Here is a 14,924-nt window from a genome sequence, read left to right on the forward strand (position 1 = left end):
AGTTCCTTGCAACCTGTGTCTTTAGGAAATTTTTATGCATTTGGAGCAGCTGAAGTTTGATCAACATGCTACAAAAGCTCCTTTGCCAGTGTTTGTGAAGCTGCAGCTAAACTTCTATGAAAATGATGGTCAATTGTATTTCATCTGGTGAGTTCAGTACTATCATTAATGATTTGGTAGCTGGAATAATGGTGCCTCTTTGATAGTGTGAAAAGCAAATTAATTTTAAATGTGGAAGATGAACCTATTAACAGCAATCTTTTCTGTATTAAAGTTTCTGCAAACTCTGATGTGCTGGTGGTGGCGCAGAGACAATTAACTTCTGTGCCTCTGAATAATAAAAATTAAATTTAAAATAAATAAGAATTGAAATTGCTTCTGGCAATTTTATGTATGATAATACCATAGCTGTCTCTGTCTCAGTATTAAATCTACTTGTTATCCTGAAAATAACCCGACATAATTTGTATCTGAAACTCCATTACTTAAATGGTTCTGATTAAAGGGAAAGGCAAGTGGGTATATTTTGGTTGTTGTATCAGTGGATACATTCCATGTGTGTTCATGTTGACTCTGAATATTTCCAGAGTATAGATGAACACCATACAGTATGCCTTTGTTTCCTACATGTTCCTCTTCAGCCCTTGGGAATATAAAATTTGAAGGAGGTGCTTGTGCTGGTTGTCAAGAAACTCTCTGCAGCCCTAAAAGGGATACTGGAACTCTGATTATGGAAACAAGGTCATGCGCTGGAAAAACCCAGTGGGATTTCTTTAGTGATTTTGATTACTGCTGGTTGTCATTTGCGTTAGGATTTTAAGAATAGGGATTGGTGTTCATAGTAGTGATACCAGTTTTCAAAGATCCTCATCTAAAAGGAGAACTAAATCCTTTGGGAAATTGTTTTCTTCTTGTGCAGCTTAAAATGTGAGATAGGGGTATAAAAAAGGCAACGGAAGATGTAATAATGGCTTGCATTCTGTTGATGAGAGTAAAAGCAGTACCCTCAAAAGACTATATCATAAAGCAAACTTTTATTACCTAAGACTTAAAGTGCTGTTTTTCAGGACTTGCAGTAAAGAAATCTCTGATGCAGAAATGCATTTCTTGAATGGAAAAAGCGACAAAGTTTCCTTATTTGTTAAGATGGTTAGTTAATGTACAGAGATGACAAACCAGACGTTATAATTATTCAAGCAGATAGTTTGTTTTCACCAGCTATACTTTGTCCTAGAAAGGTGTCATGGCAGTTTCCAAACATGTCATCTAGGTTAAGCTGACAGCACGTATAATCTGTTTGGGAAATCAAATGTATGTGAGGGAACACTTTGGTTCAGGGTAGAAGTTGAAGTCTTGTTCATTAAGTAAATTAAGAGATTAGTAAAAAAATGTAATTTTGCTATTCTGAGAGATTTCACTTTACATTAAGATTGTTGAAGGAACTTACTTATTTTATGTATGTTCTTTAAGTAGAGTGGGAATCATGTAGACACATGGATGGAGGTGGTGGTTGGACCACCACCTCTATCCATGTGCTTACAAAGTCTCTGGTGCCCCTTTCTCCCATCACAGAATCATTTTGGTTGGAAAAGACTTCCAGCCTTTGTCTGATCACTACCTTGTCAGCTAGACCACAGCAGTTAAGTACTACATCCATTTGTACTTGATCGCCTCCAGGGATGGGGACTGCACCACTTTGTACTGGTCTGCTTCTGCCCTCAGCCATTCCCACATGAAAGTTCCCATGACTTTTGTTGGAGAGTTGTTTTTTTCCACAATGATACATCTCCACACTGAGAGGCAGCAGTTTCTGAGACAGTTACTGGTGGGACCGTGGTGCCAGACCCAGTGGCAGCACCAACCTCTTGATTCCTGGGATCTGCCCATCCCTTGGCTTCCGCACTGGCTGTTCAAGCCAGCTGGGACAACCAGCAGTGCTGTCTGAAAATAGCTCTTTTTGTAATTGATGTGTGCATTTTCAAATGTTTTCTCCTCACTGCATGGCGGTTTCTATCCCCCATGAGCCCATGTGAGCTCCCTAGTAAGACATGTTGAAAGGAAGGTGCCCAGTGAGAGGGTGGCATGAGAGGTCAGTCTTCACCTGACTTCAGCTTGTTGGTGAAACCTGTTTTCCCTGGCTGTGTAGATGGTACTCTGGGCGTGGCATGAAAATCGCAACAGATGTGGTAGAAATGCCTGAACACTGCTGAGCCGAGTGCTTCAGCTCAATGCCATGTATTATCTGCCAAAAGCTAGCTAAGAGAGGATGGCAGCAGCTGCCAGCTGGGCAATCATGTCTTCCCTTAGACACGTCTCTTCTGACTCCTGTAGATGAAAACACAGCAGCCCTTAGGTAAGTGCTGTTGTTTCAGCTGTGCCTCTGTGTGCTTAGAGTGATGTGTGTCTCCTTCCCTAGCTGGGTTGCTTCAGTTTTGAACAAGAAAACAGCCTTCTTCATTCACTGTGATGGTTCAGATATACCGATAACTTTATCTCTCTTATTTCTGAAGGCTGCAATTAAGTACGGCAAGAAGGTTTTATGCTAACGTTTGTCTAGGGAGCTTTTCGCTCCATCAGTGATGTGAGATTGCATTTGTTGACAGTGGGTAATGTCTGTCTGTCTCCTAACCTTAATAGAAGATTGTAACTGTGCCAAGGACCCTTGTCTGTAAGTGGATTTAAAAAATGCATTTACAGAAACAGAAATACCTCTTTCAACTTTGCAGTATTTTCCCTTTACATGCAGAGTAAACAGCTTTTTTGGCTAGTTTTAAACTGTGATTAAATATAGATGTTTTCAGCTAAAAGGTTCAGAAAATAAGCATTTGAGCAAATTTGTCATGGCACTCAACATTGCTTTCACTTTGGTGCTTGCTGTCAAGTGAATTTAAAGATTAACAAATAAATAAAAGGATGTTTGAGTTGGGCTTCATTGAAAATTTCTAAATCTGTTTTCCTTTCTTTGTTTTCTAGAATAGAATTAATTTTGAGTCTGCCAGGGACTTGCTTGTTCATTGGCTGACACAGAGGTTCTTCTTTGCTTCTTCCATCATCACTATTTATAAAAAATTTTGCAAGCCAAATTATGCCCTCAGTAATGTCAACTGAATTTGATTATGTCCATCGAAATTGTGCTTCTATCTTAATAAAATTTCAGTGTTTAGCAAGACTGATAGATAATTTTCTTTCACAGGACACCCATATTCCTTTGCCTCTCAAATGTAACATGGATGGTTATTTCTTTAACCTGTGAAACAGAGAAATTGTATAATTAATTTTGTTAAAATTTATTTCACGACTGTCCTAAAAGAGCTTCTGTTGCTTCTAAGTGCATTTCTAAGCAAACAAATTCTAAAAATAATCTTGTCTCCTTGCGTATTGCTAATCAGAAGTCATAGAAAATGAAAATGGCAATGAAGAATCTGCAGATGCGTGTGCATTATCTGTAGCAGACTTATTGTAGGCCTAAAATAAATAAGTTAAGGAAAGGTGACAAAGAGTTAAGCAGTAGCTGACAAGTCTGGCCCCCCCTCCTTTCACCTCATACCTTCTGCTGGCTCTACCATTTTTCTGCTCATGCAGTTCAGCCAGACCAGATTACTAACGTGGCAGAAAACTAGCCCAGAAAATAAATATTTTTTAAAAGTAATTTCTTTTCTAGTTTAATGAGCTACACATGTTCATTAAGAGGTTAGGTGAGCACCATGTGCTCATTTGGTGGAAATGGAGTACCTTGACTGAAAGTTGGAGGAAGAGGATATCAGACTCCTCATCCTTTCTGATAGTAGCAAGCTGCTTGACTTGGTGTATTCATCTTGTCTAACCACAGCCTTAGGATTGGCACAGTCATCTCGTCTAACTACAACCTCAGATGCTAGAAGGGACAACCGTTGCCAGGAATATGAGTAAAAAAAGTTTCAGCTTAAAAGTTCATTGACAAGTTCTTCACAAGTGTAGGTGTTAGGTCTATGTTTCTCTTAAAAGCAAAACAAAAATCAACCCAATGCCAGCTGGTCTAGGGACATGATTGTCCCACTCTGCACTGCTGCAGCCTCAGGTCAAGTCCTGTGTGCAGCTTTGGATACCACAATATAAGAAATATATAAAGTTGTTAGAGAGTCCAAAGGAAACTACGAAGGTGGTGAGGGGCCTTGAGGGGAAGCTTTGTGAGGAGCAGCTGGGGTCACTTGGTCTGTTCAGCCTGGAGAAGGGGTGACCTCATGGCAGAATGCGACTTCCTCATGAGGGGAAGAGCAGGGTCAGACACTGATCTCTTTCCTCTGGAGTCCAGTGACAGGATTCAATGCAATGGCCTGAAGATGCGTCAGGGAAGGTTTAGGCTGAATATTTGAAAAAGGTTTTTTACCCAGAGGGTGCTTGGGCACTGGAACAGGCTCCCAAAGAAGTGATCATAGGACCAAGCCTGACAGAGTTTGAGAAGTGTTTGGACAATGCTTCCAGGAACGGTGTGACTTTTGGGGGATGGTGCTGTGCAGGGCTGAGAGGTGGACTTGATGATCCTCATGGGTCCCTTTTAACTCAGGATATTTTATGATTCTATCAACCATCTCCAGCAGCCCCACAACCCCACAAACAAATGCACCAAGAAAGCCCACCCAAAAAAAAGAACCTAAACTCACCACTTACACAGTGGTGAAATTTGTTGCGTTGACTCTCCATGAGAAAAAACTTGGCCTGAATATCAACAGAGAAAATTTTGTTTTCCTTGACTCAGGGTAATTCTGCATAGTTGCTGCCTTGGGTTTTCTGTATCAGCAGCCTGGAAAGCACCCTTGAGTGTGGACAGACAAACTGTTTCATTCTCTTTATCAGCTGTAAAATCTCCAGCCTAAATTTGCACCATGGCATCTTTTTGGCTGGTATTTACAACCAAAAGAGTGGGGGTGGTTTTATGTTACAGGATTGCCAGCTCTGTCAAAAATTTTACTTTTTTCAATTCTAGTTTGCCTGTTTGGGAAATGAGAGTAAAACATACTACTGAATCTGTCATTAAAATAGCATACTCAATTTTATTAAGAAAATAGGAATGTAATGGGAAATAAAATGAGCTTTACAAGTAAGTGCAGAGAAAAGTTTCACTCATACACACAGACTGTGTAATGCAGTTTACTGTAGTGAATCCTAGGGGTTCATATTTTCTGAAACTGTCTCTGCTTGGCTTTGAATTAGGCCTTTGCTAATTATTTTTATACTACAGCTTTGAGCTTTTAGTGCAAGACTACATTTGTGGAGTGCTTTCAGAGTATTAGAGAGAATACGTTTTCAGGCTGTCTTGTGTCCTAGAACCTCCACAGCAGTTTTTATTGGTGTGGGGGCATTTTAGAAATGACTTTCTGTTTTAAAGTGTTTGAGAACTATTTGCTCCAGCAGGACATTTCTAAGGCCATTAGGCTGTGTTTAATTGGAGCAGGTGTCATGTGTGCTGTAAGCCCTATTGTGTTAACCCTGGCAGTAAAGTGGTTTTGGAAGAAAAAGCAGAGATTCTGTAATTGCTGATGGGCACAGTAGCCAATTCAGCAAGTTGCCTGACACAGCTGCCAATGTACCATACTTTTCACCTCAAATGCCCTACTGTGTTCAGAGGCCTTGACTTGTTAAGAATATGGGATAACAATCAAAATGGGTTTAGGGATCCTTGTAGTGATGTGGAGTAAACTGAAAGCACCAGTAGAGTGGTGTTACATTATTTTAAGTGTCATTGATCCACATCCGAATGTAGAATTTTGAATGTAAAAAGCAAGAAAACCAGTCCCTTTTTTAGAGCAATGAAACTCTTCAGGAATTAGTCGCATTTGTTTCACGGCTCATAACAGCCTGGGAGATTGGTCTGTGCTCTGTGTGCATGCCTCCACATTTCAGTTTGGTTTCATTTGGATCTTTTTGCTTTAAAAGCTGCGAGGAACCATTCTGAAATAACTGCTCTCTTTAAGTAACTGATGATGATGAGAGGTTCATCACATAGCAGATCCGTTCCAGAGCTTGTGGGTGAATGTCTTCCAAAAAACAAATATAGCCTAGTACATATACTGTTAAGTTATAGCAGATTGCTTTCCATAATAATAAACATGCCTGCATTTCTAAATCTTTGTGTGTATGTGCGTGTCTAAATAGCACAGATTTATTACAAGCAGTTAAGGTGATGTTGTATTCAGAATTAGTTGCATACATATTTTCAATAACATGCCTTTGATGTCCTTTGTTTCCCAGTTTAAATGAATTTAATACTGGGGTCGTTGTTGATCGAGTCAGAGGTATAGATACAGAAGCCTTGGGCATAGGGCAAGAAGGGGTAACAGTGACAAGCTTTACTCATAAGTGTTTTTTCTGGTACCTCTGGAGGAATTTCCATCTCTGAGTGCTGAAATTCCCAACCTTATCCATCCTGTTTTCTCCCTTTTTGAGACTGTTAGTGAGCTTTGCAATCGTAGTCAGGACCATGTGATGTTCAGATCTGTCCACTAAGAGGCTAACTCATTCCAGATAAGCTCTGAATAGACAACATTCATTTTTTACTTTGCTCAGAATTTCCTGTGCTTTGTTCTGCATCTGTTTGTGAAAGACTGCGTTATCTTTGAAAGCCTTCATCTTGTTTTCTTTATTCAAGCTATACGCTAAAATGGAAAAAAGGGAAGGGCTGGAAGGAGCCCAGCTGGAGCAATCTGCCAGAGATCCCACAGAGGGATGGAGCTGGCAAACTCCTGAAACCTCATCAGCTGACCTCTGGTACAATTAGGGAAGCCAGGAGATAAGCCACTTTTCCTGCTAAAGGTTTGGCAGCTTCAGCCAGCCATTCCAAGTAATGCCTAAAGACCGCACCAGAATTTAATTGCATTTTTCTTCTCCTTCTTTCATCCCTCACTCAGCTTTAGTAGCGGTTGACCTCAAAAATATTTCAGTTCTGCCTCTTCTTAAGTCTTTGTGTGCATGTATGTAAACAGACATTTTAGAGCTAAATTGCATCTTGACATGCTCTCTTCCAGCCAGATTGTCTCAAAAGCAGGTTTCCCCTAAAATATCTCCTTCAGACAGTGGTTGTCGTCTCTGGTGCTGTGAAAGGTGAGAGTGTTCCATGGCCAACTGTTTTTAAAGATGCCCTGCAAGCACCCCATTTTTTTAAAGTTACACCTCCTGTGTATGTGTATGGATAGAAAGAAGCTTGCAAGTGATGAAAGTGGCACAGAAGGAGTACAATTTTCCCTGTTCTTCACAATGTGGGAAATTTCTTTCTGTTCAGGGTGGAAATGCTGTCACAGTGTTATCAAGAGGGTGCAATGATAGAAGTGTGTCCTTTCCTATCTATGTATTTTCTCATTGAGAAGAGGCATCTGGGTTGTACTGCCACATATACATACAGGTGTATCGGATGGAGGTGGCTGAAGAGGAATTTCATCCCCTTTTATTTTTTCCTGACCCCTGTTCCCTTGCTGGGGTGTCGAGGTCTTGTTTCAAAGCCTCAGGCACTCTCTCAGTCTGTGGCTCCATATGCCAGAAGGAAATTACAAGATTCCATGGAGCTACAAACCTGAGGCTTGGTGCAGGAGTGGGCTGGGGCTGGGGAGAAGCATATTCCTGTTACGCAGTCTGCATGCAGGACTTAAATTTCCCTCCTCTTGGTTCCAGTGGTCTAGAAACCACAGGTTCTGTGTCAGTCTAGAAAAACGCTGTTTCTCTTCCAAGGAGAAGACACCTAACCTTTCTCTTTAATGTGACAATCTGTTTGATGGGGCAGTAAGCAAATAAGTCTGTTTTGCCAAGATAATAAAATCTGGTGCTTTCTAGAGTAGTTGTTCTGCCTCTTAGCATCTTGGGAGGTCAGCAGCAATTACATTCAGGTGGAAGTCATGAATAAGGGATAGAAGTACAGGAATGTGGCTTGAATTCCAGATCTTCTTGAAGCATGGGTTTTTGCTGCTCTTCTCCCCCTCCCCAAAATCAATTGAAGATGGCCTTTTGTGCAACAATGAGGTCTGTGGTTAGGGACTAGTTGTCAAGTTTTATTTAGATGGAAACCTGTCCCAGAAGCAGTAGCTCATCTCATTGTCCTGCAGGGATGAACTTCAAATGACAGTTTACATTTGCCTGGAACTGACCTTCTCTAATTGAAATGAACAAGGCTGTCTTATCTAAGTAGATAAACACAGCTCATTTGCAATTGTAGATCTAAATGCTCTCTTTCATAGATTACCTTGGAACAGTATGGTGCTGTCCTTGAATATTTAAAGTCTCATTAACAAGAGACCAGAATTGAAGAGTAAATGTTCTTTGTGAAAAAGAGGTTTTTGAGCTGCAAACTGATGCTGATCTCTGCTAGGCTAGAGGAAGACTGTTTGGTACAAAGTCCCCTTTATGCCAGCATGGAAGGTGCTCCAATAAAACTGGCATGCAAAGTCATGAAGGTTGATTAACATCCACAGCATTACACAGGGTTATATACAAGTACTCTGCTCATAAAGTAGAATAAATGGGCCATTAGTTAAGGCATTGCTTAGCACAGAAAACCACCTTTCTTTCTGATGTTCATCTAGGCTTCTGCCATTAACAGCCTGGAAAGCAGACCTTTTTGAAATAGCTGACTGATTAGAAAAATGGGTTTAAAAACTTCCTGCAAACTTGAATATTGGGGTTTGTGGGGAAAGTTTTGCAGGCTTTCTCTGTCATAACTAGATATCGAGATGGTACTGAATTGCCATCTGGCTGGATCAAAATTCTAACTGCTCAGTTATTTTCTATTTAAACCCTTTCAAATAATTTTGGACTCACTGGGGATAGTCTTGTGAAAACTAGATTTGCAGGGAAACGTAGAAACTCTCTCTCTCTTGTGAGAAAGAGTCTGCTCTTCAGTCTGTGCTTTCCTTCTTCCAGGAGAGATTCTGCCAGGACAGGGAAAGGGCTCAGAAATCATACCAAGGTTTTAGGAAAACAACTTTTCAGGGTTTTTTTTGTGGCTGATGTCCCTCCTGACCTTTGAGGGATCTCACTGAGCTTTTGGTTGGTGTGTCTATTTGCTTTAAAGTTGAATGCTGTTCTGCAGCTCGAAGGAGGAAGTTCTCAGTCCCAAGGTTTAGGACCAGGTAGTAGTGGCAATTTTCAGCAGGATTTGGGGAATTCTTGCAGGATGAGAAGCGGAGAGATGCCCTCTATAAGGGGCAGATTTTGTCCTGATGTGGCCTTTTAAGTGCAGAAGATTTTTTGGTAGGTAGTACTGCTTACACAGGTCTTGCTCTAAAACCACGCCAGGATATGCAAAATAAAAATATGACTTCAGCAGAATTAATTTGCTGTTTTAAAAATGCACACTTTTTTCCTGCCCCTGCTACCCTCACTCCAAAGCTTGCAGCTCAACTGACTGTAGATACTGTTCTGAGGAAAAACTGGGGTATGGTCCATCTGATTGACACCTAAACACAGAGCTCATCTGAGAACTCATATGCTCTCTTAGTCTGAAACTACAGTGAAGAACAAAGGGAAAGCTGCTGGAACCTCATGGATTGCAAGGGTTTCCCACAATACACATTTTGTCTCTCAAAATTCACTACATTACGATGGATGTTTAAGTCTAAACTTAATTTTAAGTTGCAGTTTTGCTGTACTTACAAACCAGCTATGTGCAGCACCATGTTGCTAGACACATTTGTGCTGTCTCTAAAAACAGAGCATCCAGAACCTGTGTAGGTCCCTGAAACACTGATGCATGGCTTCCTTCAGAATTGCAGAGAAACTGTTCCTGGCCCAAATCTAGCAGCGTCTGCTGCCGGTGCCTGTTGTGAGAGTTATTCCTATTTATACCCCTTGCTCTCTGTGAAATGTAGGTCAGGATTTTTAGCTTATGACTGCTCATAGGACAAATAATTTTCAGATACTTCCCCTGTTAATACCGGACAATTAGGAGTATTCTCTCTCTGTTTATCTGAGGTCTTCATATTTGTTGACAACTTTTTTTCCTTCTTTTTAATTGGAAGGAGGAAAAAGTGTTTTGCTGTTTCTCAGTGAACTTTGCCTCTACAGCTACTTTTGTTTTTTACTCTGTCTTTATCCTTTTATTTTCTGGGCTCCCTTTGAAGTGTGAGGGTCTGTTCCTGTGCCATGCCATGCCAGCAACTCCAGGCTGCTTGCTGCAGGCTCAGTGTTACAGCCATGGAGATTTCTTTTTTCATTTCCCCCACCCCAACTCCTGGGCCATCCAGCCTAATGTGAGAACAGATTGGCCTTAGTATTTGGAGAAAAGATCTATAATAAGCACTGGGGGCATGCTGGTAAAAAGCATCAGCATGGTATACCAGCTCTGTTGGAGTACTGACTGTACATTAATTCTCTAACTTATAATTAGCTATATTAAATTCCAATTTTCTGAAAGGCACCATTATCAAATAACACTCTGTTTGAAATCTCAAAGAAACATAAGGAATGAAAGCTTAGTCCTCTCATGCTTTCATCTTTCAGAAGCAATCCCTATCTCAACATCTTGACCTACATTTTCTTTTTACCCTCTCCAAGAAACATTGTGTGGATTTAATGTCTCAGAAGAGAGGTAAGGTTTTTTTTAAAATGTGTGTGTATGTGTTGACATATAAAGTTTGGTCAAAACAATGAGGCCTTCATGTCCCCGATGACTTTTTTTTTTAAGGCTTGAAAGTATTTTCTATAGTATCTCTGAGGCAGATTTTAGTGTCAGAAAGCAATTAAATGTAGAAAGTCCAACCTATTATATTATGGTCCACTTACAGAGATCTTGCTTCTGACAAAGCCTTTCCTGACTATACATGGCAGTAGAAAAATAAATTGGCCTTTCGTTCCTTTTTGCATCCTACTCTCCATTTTCATCTAGTCATACATTTTCTTTTAATGGATTAAATGGGATGGTTTTTATGTTTGTTTGTTTGTTTTGTTTTGTGGGGATGGTATGTTTAAAATACTGGCTTTGTTCCCATTGGTTCTCACCCTTACTGTGTAGCTAACTGTTTGGTGTTACTAATAAACAGTTTTCATGGGAATTAGCTTTAATCCCGGTGTCCTGAGCATGTACAGAAGCAAAGGCTGTCAGTGCTGTTTTTCCATTAGATTGGTCCATTGTTCCCTGTTCAAAATGTATTTCCAGTACTCAGAGTGTGCTCGATGCCATCCTCTCTGCTTCATCCCACCACATGGGGCTATGTCCTGTCTTCTCCAATTGCAGGATGAATGTTGCTATAGTATTACCCCAGGTGGGAACAGGGAGAAATCTTCTGCCTTTTGTTCAGTGGGGTTTTTCTTGGTTTTTGGGGGAGGCTGGTCTGTATGTGTGTGTGTGCCTGTTACCACTCTGAACACATAAAGTGCTAAATGCTTGCTTAACATTAACACTATTTAATAGTCCTTGAAGCTTGAAAAACATTGTAGGGTGGGAATATTCTAACTCCAGGAAGACTGTTTTTGAATTGTTTCAGTTTAATGTCTCTAGCTTTTTATTCAAAGGGTACTGCGAATGTACAGAGAGATTCCATTTGTCTTTTTTCCTCCTCCAATATTGTCACATCATATTGAAATAGAGTTAGGCAGAGTTTTGACTATCAATAATGCACTTCTGGCCCTAGATCAGGAATTTTTTTTTTTTTATTATAGTGATACAATGGTAAACTTCAGCATACATACAGCCTCTTGGGTATATTTTGAAAGCTCATTTACGTCTTTAACATATGTTTCTATGCTCTTCCATTGCATGTACCTCCCACCCCCTCAGTCCCATTTCTCTGATGCTATACTTAAAACAAGAAATATGCTAATGTGTGTTAGCCTTCAATTACACCAATGCATGAAATGAACATTCTGTGTAATGAGTTCTTGGTTCATGGAGGAGGAAACAGTATTCTTTAAAAATTGCAAGATAGTACTTTATCTCATTTGCTTATTTGGAAAGATAAAATCATTAAATGCACTTCAGAGTATAGTCTTGACTATGTAAGTGTGTGTTGATGGTTGTTCCAAGGTTTCTATTAAGTCAGGAAGCAGCTAATGCTGTTTCACTTCCTCTTCTGATGCCCTGAAACATGAGCAAAAAAAGCTGTTTAATAGCAGCAGAATGTTTTGTGGTGGTGGAATTTAACTCCTCTGGGGGCTGGTTTGTCGGGAAGTCTCCTTAACATTTCAGAAGCCTTCTCTCCAGCATCAGGTTTTCAAGTGGCTGCCCCCCTACCCCAGCTCTCATCTCTTCCCCCTGTGGTTTGCCTATAGAGCTCACAAAAGGGAGGTGAAAGTAAGGTTAAGCTGCTGGTCTCAAGAGCTGCAAATAGAGATGGAAATTGCTTGGCTTGTGAGGAGCCTTTCCTTAAAGGCTGTTACAGCACTGATGCTTCAGAGATCTGCAGAGATAATGCTGGCAAGAATCAGTTGTTGTCCCTGCAATTAAAATGGGAATGCTCTCCATGTACAGTGTGTCAGGTGGCTGAAGCTGGCGTTACCTATGCCTGTGGCCTGCAGTGCGCCATTCCTGCAGTGAGATCCTCGGAGCTCAGCTGACGGCTGAGCACAGGATCCTCCTGCTTTATCCCCTCGCCTGCTCCCCAGTCGCTGCAGTGCTGGATCTGGTCTGGGAGGGGAGAGATTTCTCCTAAGTATCGTCCACTACGGATTTATTTCCGGGAGCGTACTTTTCCATGGCACGCTCCCAGCAGGTGGGCTGCTGCCGTGCATCACAGAGACGTCTGCCAGCTTCTGTGACTGCTGCCAGCAATGCATCAGAGTGGGCTGGAATCCCTACCTTAGGCAAGGGCTCAGTCCTCAAATAGAGGTGAAATGTCATCGCTGGCGTGCACACCCATAGCAGAGCAATTTATTCATTTTTGTCAGGCTTTCCTATTGCACTTGTGCTTTCAGTTTGCTGCAGTTGGTCTCAATGTTTTACTGTCACAAGCCTCCTCTCCTCTGACAATAACCCTGCAAACAGATTACCGGGGACTGAGTGCAACAGCAGAGCAGTTCTTCATCCCGAGGATGGAGTGTACTTCTCTGACCTTTAATTTTAAAAAGTGAGGAAATGATACTACTCACTTGCCCGCCCCTACAAGGAAAAAAAAATAGGGAAAAAAAATGCCTTCCCCTGAGAAGAGAAAAATACAGATATGTGGCAGATTTCACAGTAAGATAGGTGGATTTTTTTTAATTTGTATTTTTTTAAAGCATCCTGGTTTTGTAAATACCTTTACTTAACTGTATGGTTAAAAAAAAAAAATCTTTCTATGACTACATTGCTGTTTCATGTGTTAGAACCATGTCAAGTGTTTCAAAGAGTATAATTTTATAATCAATTTAGCAAGCTAGGTGAGAAACCATTGACAAGGAGGAATGCACCCTGAAAGATCAAAGGCTGGGTTTTGGGAGCTTTCCAGGTAGTTGAATTTTTATGTTGCCTTACAGTACATTGTAGATACTTTCTGTGAAGGAAAGGAAATAAATGCTGGGTTGATGGTACCAAGGGGAAGAGTTCTTTGCTAGGAAAAGCAGCTCTGGTTTTCCCCTGAAGAGAGCTCCCTTTCCTTATTGGCAGCGAGGTGCTGAGCATCATGGATGACATTTAGGGTTACAGATAGAAGCCTTTGAAACCAACAGCTTAAAAAACATATTTGAGAATTGCTCAGGCAGCTTTCTCCCCTCCCTCTTTCTGGGATGTCACAGGACCTTATGCTGGCCTGGTTGTCAAGTCTATGTTAAAGCTCTGAACAGACACGTGAGCACTCAGGCTGGTAGGGAATTTGAGATCTGGCTACAGGCAGTGCCGACGCATTCCTGGCAAAGCCTTCCTCCCTGCCTGCAGTCCAACCAGACTGCCCTGGCCTCCTGCACCAGGGGAGGGCTGTCTGGCATGGTGCTGAAGAGGCTAGGGTGTTAGGTTAGAAGTGTCTGTGACCTATTTTTTTTTAAGTCAGTGGATATTTAATTGCTGTGAACTCAAAGATCATAATTCAAGTGCTTAGTAGAAGGAGGTGACATGCCAGAGGAAAAAAAAAAATCTTTGTCAGCAAAAGAGGTTGACAGCTTCACTCCTGGAGCTGACTGATGGATGATCTGAGAGTTAGGGAGGGCACATTCACTAAAAAGTTATTGAAAATGTGGAGCAAAAGTAATTAAAGTGGTTTAATTCAAATATCTGTCATATGTAACTTGAGCTTATGTAGATTACGTAGCATTTAGCTCGATCAGTTTGTCCCAGGACAGGATGAGGACATTTTCTGTCCTTTTCTTTGACTGAAAGTTTAGAGTACCTCCAGTGAAGGGAGGGCTGAATCCATGCTTGTATCTGCTGGCTGCATGGGACAATCACTGTCACTCCATCGACAGGCTGTGCGTTCTTAACAGCAAACGGGATCCTCATTGCTCGTGGCATGTTGAGGGGAAAAGATTTTCTATGTGTCTGGAGGGCTGCCCATGCTCCTGGCAAAAGCAATGAAAGGCAAATCCTCAATGACATGCATTTAAAATATCAAATGGGACTATGCAATTAGAAGTATGTCATTCAACGTTTGCTTTTCACAGCTTTTGTCACAGAGGCGCAGAATTAGAGACAATTAAGCAGAGGATAACCTCCCCAAAAGGGCTTTCTGGCAGTTCTTGTCTTTTCCCCATCCTTTTTCTTAGAACACACTACTGTGCTGGAACCCTTCTACTCTTTCAGAATCTGCTGTTTTGTTAACTTTTGAGATGTGTGTAGATGCCAAGCCATACATTTATGTCTCTGATAATTTTATTTTTATTATTAATTTGGTTTACTTGAGAAGGAAGTAACTTGGGCTCTCTTGTTCTTGCTGCTTCCTATTTGCAAATGGAGGAGGGCTGTCTCAGTCCATCAGGGGAGTGTGGATGCTACATAAGAGCTATGCTGCATTCTTAGCTTCTGCTACCAGCTCTTCAGGCTTTTCCAAAGACTGCAGTAG

At 41.1% G+C, this 14,924-nt stretch overlaps 1 protein-coding gene across 2 annotated transcripts in view; it reads left to right on the forward strand.

The window, feature by feature from the left end:
• The window catches only part of JARID2 (jumonji and AT-rich interaction domain containing 2), a 210,144-nt gene that overhangs the window by 92,858 nt on the left and 102,362 nt on the right, over nucleotides 1-14,924 (forward strand). The window lies entirely within an intron of this gene.

This window comes from Lonchura striata, chromosome 1 (assembly GCF_046129695.1).
Source record: "Lonchura striata isolate bLonStr1 chromosome 1, bLonStr1.mat, whole genome shotgun sequence".
In the NCBI taxonomy this organism is placed as follows: Eukaryota; Metazoa; Chordata; class Aves; order Passeriformes; family Estrildidae; genus Lonchura; species Lonchura striata.